The sequence below is a fragment of the Lepidothrix coronata genome, unplaced genomic scaffold, assembly GCF_001604755.1.
Source record: "Lepidothrix coronata isolate B3197 unplaced genomic scaffold, Lepidothrix_coronata-1.0 Scaffold45, whole genome shotgun sequence".
Taxonomy (NCBI): domain Eukaryota; kingdom Metazoa; phylum Chordata; class Aves; order Passeriformes; family Pipridae; genus Lepidothrix; species Lepidothrix coronata.
Genome location: NW_016690225.1, coordinates 2,148,748 through 2,156,397, shown reverse-complemented (window position 1 = coordinate 2,156,397; position 7,650 = coordinate 2,148,748).

Sequence of the window (7,650 nt, the reverse complement as noted above, 5' to 3'; positions counted from 1 at the left end):
AACTAAAAGTACAAAGCAAATGGACTAAAGGTAAACAAATATCAGTCATATATAAAACAAAAAAGGTTGACAATCATAGGAATCCCATTACCTCTAACTATAATAGATGTACACTATTTTACAGCTAGTAGTAGCATGTTATTTCTATCCTTTTCCATGTCCTCTTAAAACAGGAAGAAAATAAACATAGCAAATCCAGTGCATACAATAGTATGATCTCAGAGCTATGGAAAATTCTTGGTGGAAGTGATGTCTTAGTCTGCTTAGTGCAACCCTAGAAACAATTTCTTGTCCCTTTTACCCATTTTTAAAGGTTACATAATTACGTGTCTTCCTTTCTCAAGTTACAGATCTGAGATTTTATCCATCTAGAGTCTCACAAGGAGAATGAGGCACATATCAAGTGGGTTTCCTGCACTTCTCCATCATGTTGTCTGATGCAAGAATATATTATCTGTCTATGGTGACATGATCAGAGGCATAAGTCAATATCCATATTTTGCTTAAAAAACAACAAAAAACATCCCACAAGTTGCCAGTCATTCAACCAGTCAGTGGAAAAGCTAAAAAGATTCACTAATGATAGTTTTTAAATTAGCTGTCTCAAAAAACTTGAAGGACAAAATCCCCGCAAGAACTCTGGCCCACTGGATTTACCAGAAGACACAAAATTATTGTGTCAGTACTCCAAAATCATGAAGGGAGATGACTAAGCAGAAGTTGACTAGATTTACTTAAATCCTTAAGGAGATACAGGAACATTCAAACAGGATTATATTACTAAAAAAATGAAAGAAGAGTGCAATTTGAATGGTATTTTTTATGGCTCTTGTAAAACAATAGATTTTATTATATGAGAAGGTTAATAATTGGTAACTGAAAAGATGTAATACACTAAAGCTTTTGGAATACACTCAGTGTTATATTTACATTTTATTTTGATTAAGAATTAATGTATATATCAATGAATAATATGTTCGCAAAATTTGCAAATCTGTTAATGGACAGTTCAGATAATACCTGACCAGTTCTGGTAGGTTCTTACTAATACTGACATTGTATCTGATAATGTTCAGCAGTTGTATCAATTATCTAAACATCAGACCAGTGTCTAATATTTTTCTGATAATGTAAGTCATATTGGAAAGATAAATAACGGCAAAGGACAGCCAAAAGACATCTTGTATCAGAGACACCAGGAAAACATACTGACTGTCCAGTGGTTGAGCCGTACTCTGTAGGTCTACAATTTCAAATTCTCAGTGAATTAACACATTCTAAATAAAGAAACAGGCAGACATAATTAATAATAATAGATAATTAATAATAATAATAGATAATTATAGATTTTCTATACTTTACACACACGATTATCCCATATTTTATCCAGGACACTTTTTTTCCAAAATGTCATTTGAGCAGAATTTCTATTTTAAGTACTGAATTCTACAATGCTAATAAAGTATTTTAGACAATGTATGTTGCACTGATTTTCACTACAATATATGGTGCAATTTAGGCTGCATCTTTAGTATTTAAACTAGTTAATATAACTTAAAAGATTCACAGTGCTGACAGAATTAAAAACTACCTATTGAAAATAACTTTTAAAAATTGTTTACACTTTTTGGAAGGTTTCAGATTTGTGTTTTGATTATTTTGTAGTCTATGCCTCTTGACATAGAAATTGAAAGAACTGTACTTGTTTGGATAAAACATTTACTGTGCAAAAATTAATTTGCTGATATAAATAAGGGGGGGAGGAGAAATATACTGAATGTTAAATAATTTGAAAAAATAAGCTAAAAATAATTAATCAAAAGAAAAAATGTTCATTGATTTCAAAGAAAACAAAAAATCAAAGGCAATGTAATTTCCCTAATTGCCCAGAAAATGATTGTTTCACATGTAAAATAATATTAGCAAAAAATTACAGACTTGGTGCTATTCACAGTGGATGAAAGTCTGTGTCGTATGCAGTACAGGGCATACTGGATTTCATAAGTGTCTCTTTCTAACCAAAAATCTATGTTCAGAAAGATCGTGAACTGGACACATCGATACTTCCAGACAGAACAATAAATATGTGACCATAGTTATTATGTCAGGCCAGGACAGAGATCACCTTTGTTATTTACTTTGTGAAATAGGATTTTAAGGAACTTCCTTTTTCAAACATTGCAGTGCTTAAACATCTGGTGTAAAGTGCAGGTCCAAAACTTAAAGGCCATGAATATGCACATGAACAGGTCTTCTCATTTTTTTGTAGAGGAAAATTTGTCAAATTAACATTACATTAGTTTGATTTTACTTACATCAAACTGCAAGTCTGGTGCATTTACAATTGAAATACTGAATTAGGTCTTTGTATTAACTATGATCAAACAACAACAGCAGATCTTTGGTTTTGTTTTTTTAAAGGAAGTGCTAATCTATCATATGAGGCTAAAAAAGGTCTGGGATTTTTATGTGAGCATCTAGAGACAGCAGTGAGAGACAGATGATCTAATATGGCAAAGAATTTCTGTGATAGATTTTTCTGGATATTTTCAAGTTTTCCTGTTGCAAGTTCTGAGATTCTGTACAAGTAGGAAAGACGGGGAAGGAAACTTTCACAAATATATGATAAACATAACATCTTCTTTTCTGTTTGAAGATTAATTCACAGTCTGTACAAAACCAGCTAAAGACTGCTCTCTTATTCTTAATGTGACCCTGATCCAGAAAAGTATTCTCAACCCTTTTTTAACAATCTCGATCTTTGTGATAGCCGAGGCAGGAACATTCATAAGTATCTGAAAATTAAATGAACCTTGTGTTTTTTAATTGTTTCTACTCTTTTTCTGGACAAAGAAAATGTTTATTTTGGTTTTTTTTAAAGCATATAATTTATTTCTTAAATGTTATTTCTTGTAAGTACTAAATTCATTTAAAGAAAACGGGGTGTCATGGTTTAAGCCCAGTCAGCCACCAAGCCCAACACAGCCACTCACTCACTCCCCCACCAGCAGGATTGGGGAGAGAATTGGAAAGGCAAAAGCCAGAAAAACTGTGGGTTGAGATTAAGACAGTTTAATAGGGAAAGCAAAATCTGTGCACACAAGTAAAGAAAAATCAAAAAATTAGTTCACTGCTTCCCATGTGCAGGGAGGTGTTCAGTCATCTCCAGGAGAGCAAGGTCCCATTATGTGTGACAGTTACTTGGAAAGACAAACACCATCACTCCAAATGTCCCCACCCTTCCTCCTTGTTCTCCCAACTTTATAGTCTGAGCATGATGCCTTATGGTCTGGAATATCCCTTTGGTCAGTTTGGGTCACCACTCCCGACTGTGTCTCCTCCCAACCTCACACACCCCCCCAACTTCCTCAGCAGCATGGCAGTATAGAAAGCAAAAAAGGCCTTGGTTCTGTGTAAGCCCTGCTTAGCAATGGCAAAAACATCTCTATATTATCAACCCTGTGTTCAGCACAAATCCAGAACACAGCCCGGTACCAGCTACCGTGAAAACAACTCTACCCCAGCTGAAACCAGCACACAGGGACAAAAGTTAGCAAAAAACTGAATAAAGGAGAAAAAAAATAAAGGTAATTATAAATATTCTTGTTTATAATCATTGATCTAGATATCTTAGAAGGAAGGCCAAATGTATGGTTCTTGCTCAAAATACATGCAACTCCCTACATGTGGTAAAAACAAGGCATAAAGATGTTTAAAGATCCTACTTGAACGGGGTGGGATGAATTCCTTACACATTGTTTCTCTCAGTTAAGGATTCTGAGCTCATCAAAGTTGTTAATTAAATGCTAGCAGTTCCACCATCACCTTTGAAACATTCCCTCTCACCTTTCCTAGAGAAGGGAGTGCTGCTTTTTTGTTTGACATTCACTGCACTTTGCTGCTACAATTTAGCCATTACATGTAAAGTATTGTCTTTTAGCCTATTATTGGGTTGAGCAAATTACAGTTTTAAAAAGCTATATGTGGGACTGGCAAGTGAGTGGAGAGTATGTGTATTTATATGTATTTTTCTACTCTAACCTTCCCAGATGACAGTGATGGATAGTGGGGTGCTGGAACACAACAAAATTGAATGAAAGGCTGAAGGCTTGCAATTTCTAAAGTCAGATTGTATCAGAAAAAAAAAAAAGAACGTTTCAGAGCATGATCTGTAAATACTGAAAATTGAAATATTTTCCTTTAGACTTGAAAATAAATATTTACAAATAAATCTATTATGGTTAGGCTCTCTGTTGCAGAGACAGTCTCTAGAATGATAGAGCCTGCTCAGATCAGACTCCCTGAAGCCTGTTGTTACCTTTCTGCTCCCTCTACTCCATGCTCAAGGGATTCCTGGTTGAATACAACACCTCAGTGAACAACTATGCACCCTGCCCCCTCCAGCAGAATAACCCATATGATTCACAATGTAGCTGCCACAGATAAATAAACAGGGAAACAATCTGCTCTGATACCAAATCATATTCTTTTAAAAACTATATGCAATCTCTTGTTTCTTCCATAAGGTATGGACATGTGAATTATACCAATTATATCAATTTTTAGAGCTGAAGAAAGTGATTCTTCTCTGTGTTGCTTATAGCACTTGACATATCCCTACTAAACTAGAGAAAGCTAGTAGCCATGTGGAAGACCCTTTGATTGCCTAGAAAGACAATTACACCACAAATGGTGAAGTATCTGACATTAGGCTCATCATTATAGTGCTTGGAGTCAAAATTAATCCTGATAGTGAAAAACAGCCTATATTCGTTTATGATACACTGTCTTCAGTTATTGAATTCCCAGGCTGGTTAATTGTGGTTACACACCTTTTTGCGTGGTACTTTTGGTAGCAGTAAACAGGCCTGTATAATCAGCATTTTCTAAATGCATACATTTTCTCCTTTTTTCTTTTTAGGTCTTTTCTCATATGTTTTCACAAGAAAAATATATATTTCATATGTGAGCTTGTTTTAAGTCAAATCTATTTTCAGCACTTCACAAAACAGCATAAGTAGATGTAAATCTACAGATTTTAACTCAAGGATCATGCAAAACCTACAGTTAAAACATCAATTTCTATTTCCCAGAGAATTTGCAAGTGCCACAGGTATACTGTGTTCTGTAATTTGCAGAGTCTAGGGCTGTTACTTCCACTTAAAGTAGAAATAACCATAAACAGTATATGAAAATAGCATTTATAATATTATGGAATTTTTCAGAGGTCTTAACTGTGTAACTACATATATATGGTTATGAGCATTTTTTCAGAATGTTATTTTTGATGATACTATAGATATATAGGTGTTATTTATATTTAAAAATCTGAGGCATTATGGCATTATCTTCTGCCATATAACCTGTGCAAGACTATTACAGTTTCAAAGACTCATGATTTGTACAAGAATATTTAGCATGACTAGGGCTGGGTTAAGAACTCTTGTAAAGAACTTCTCTTTGTACATGTCCTTAGATCTAAAACCATCGATGGTTTTGCCCTTGACAAACTCCCTTTGTCACCTTAGTTTTTTTCAGAAGTAGATGCACTGAACTACTGCCTTCAAATTTCAGCATCAACCCAAGTTCTCCTTTATCTGCTATAGCTGTTGCCTTTGCCAATCCAAAATCTGTGCTAAGATAAATAAAGCTTATTTCTTTGAATATAATTGCTTTGGAAACTTTAAACTTCAGTAAATGCTACAGATAGACAGACAGTCGGACTCACAGATAGAAAGACAAAAACTTATACTCTCCACTTTCAGCATCTGTCAGACTGTTAAACACACAATTCATGGAACCATAAAATACTGTGAATTGGAAGGGATTTAAACATCATCTAATTCCAATCTCCCCTAGCATGAGGAGGGACACCTTCCACTAGACCAGGTTGCTCAGAGCCCCATCCAAACTGGCCTTGAACATCTCCAGGGATGAGACATTCGCAGCTTCTCTTGGCAGTGTGTTCCAGTGCCTCACCACCCTCACAGGAATATTCAATCTACACCTGTTCTCTTTCAGTTTAAAGCCATTCACTCTTGTCCTGTCACTACATGCTCTTGTAAATAGTCTCACCCCATCTTTCCTTTAAGTTCTCTTCAGATACTGGAAGGCTGCAATTAGGTCAGTCTGTAGACTTTTCTTTTCCAGGGTGAACAATCCCAATTCTCTCAGCTGTTCCTCATTGCAGAGGTGCTCCATCCTTCTAATCAACTTGGTGACCTTCCTGTGGACTCATTCCAACAGGTCAATGTCCTTCCTCTGTTGAGGACCCCAGACCAGGACACAGTACTCCAGGTAGGGTCTCACCAGAGCAGAGCAGAGGCAGAATTACCTCCCTCAACCTGCTGGCCATGCTGCTTTTGATGCAGCCCAGGACACCTTTGGCTTTCCAGGCTGCAAGTGGACATTGCTGGGTCATGTCCAACCTCTCATGCACCACACCCCCAAGTGCTTCTCTGGAGGGCTTCTCTCAATCTGATCATCCCCCAGCCTGTATTGATACTGGGGGTATTGATACAGTGGAATAGTGACATACAATGCCATACAATATGAGTGACATACAATGGAATATGAGTGACATTTCATAAACTGTTACCTCTCCTGTTTGCTTCATCTTGCATGGAGACCTACCATCCACAAAACAGCATACCAAATTTTAAATGGGAATTTTTTTCTTACCAGATGAACTCCGCAAACCCATCAGGGACATTCATTAATAAATATATATCTAAGATATTTGATGAGTGATTTGCTTTCCTATTTGTGAAGGTTATAACTGCCTTACATATTTTTCATGGTAGAGACACTTGTCTAGTAAATGAGAGGAAGTGGTACCTTATAGACTTAGTAGGAGTTCATTCTGTGTTGATCTTAGTATAGGCTAAACAGAGTAATGTGGAAAAATTTTTTGACCGTGACCTCCAATTGTATTTCAAATAAGTCTAGATCATTAGGCTTATTTAAAATATAATAATGTCAAATTTGAATCCATACTGTTCCAAATTTGCTTAGAAATGATCAGTTAAACACTTGATACTTTGCTAAACTTGCCCAGATGAATAGCCTAAATTATTGCAGGAATATAAAAGTTGATATCAGCAGAAATCAGAGCATAAATTACAGTTCATTGTTGTTGAAATGAATGGTATTTATTCAACCAAGTCTCAGAACACAGAAATAAAATGAGGCTAACTTCATCCCACTGTCCATATTCATCCTTTTGTTTTTTTTTAACTATAATATGTAATGTAATACTGAGATGTTAATAACCATTGCCCTGAAATCTCTCCAAGAATGTTTTACTTCATCTACTTCAATTATTCATTCACTAAGCATTTCTTAATCCATATTTGATTAATGCATTATGATATATATAACTTACATTAATAAAAAAATTATATCATATGTAGACTTTATGAAAATCATTAGTATTAAAATATAAGTAATTGTATTGGTTTTGCATGGCAAAGTTTTGGTAGTTGTGGCTACAGGGATGGCTTCTGTGGGAAGCTACCACAAGCTTCCCCTAGAGCCAATGCCAACTGGCTCCAGGACAGACCTGCCGCTGGCCCCATCAGTGATGGTGGTAGTGCCACTGAGATAACATAGGGGATTAAAACCTGTGCAGCAGCAGCCAGGACAGAGTGA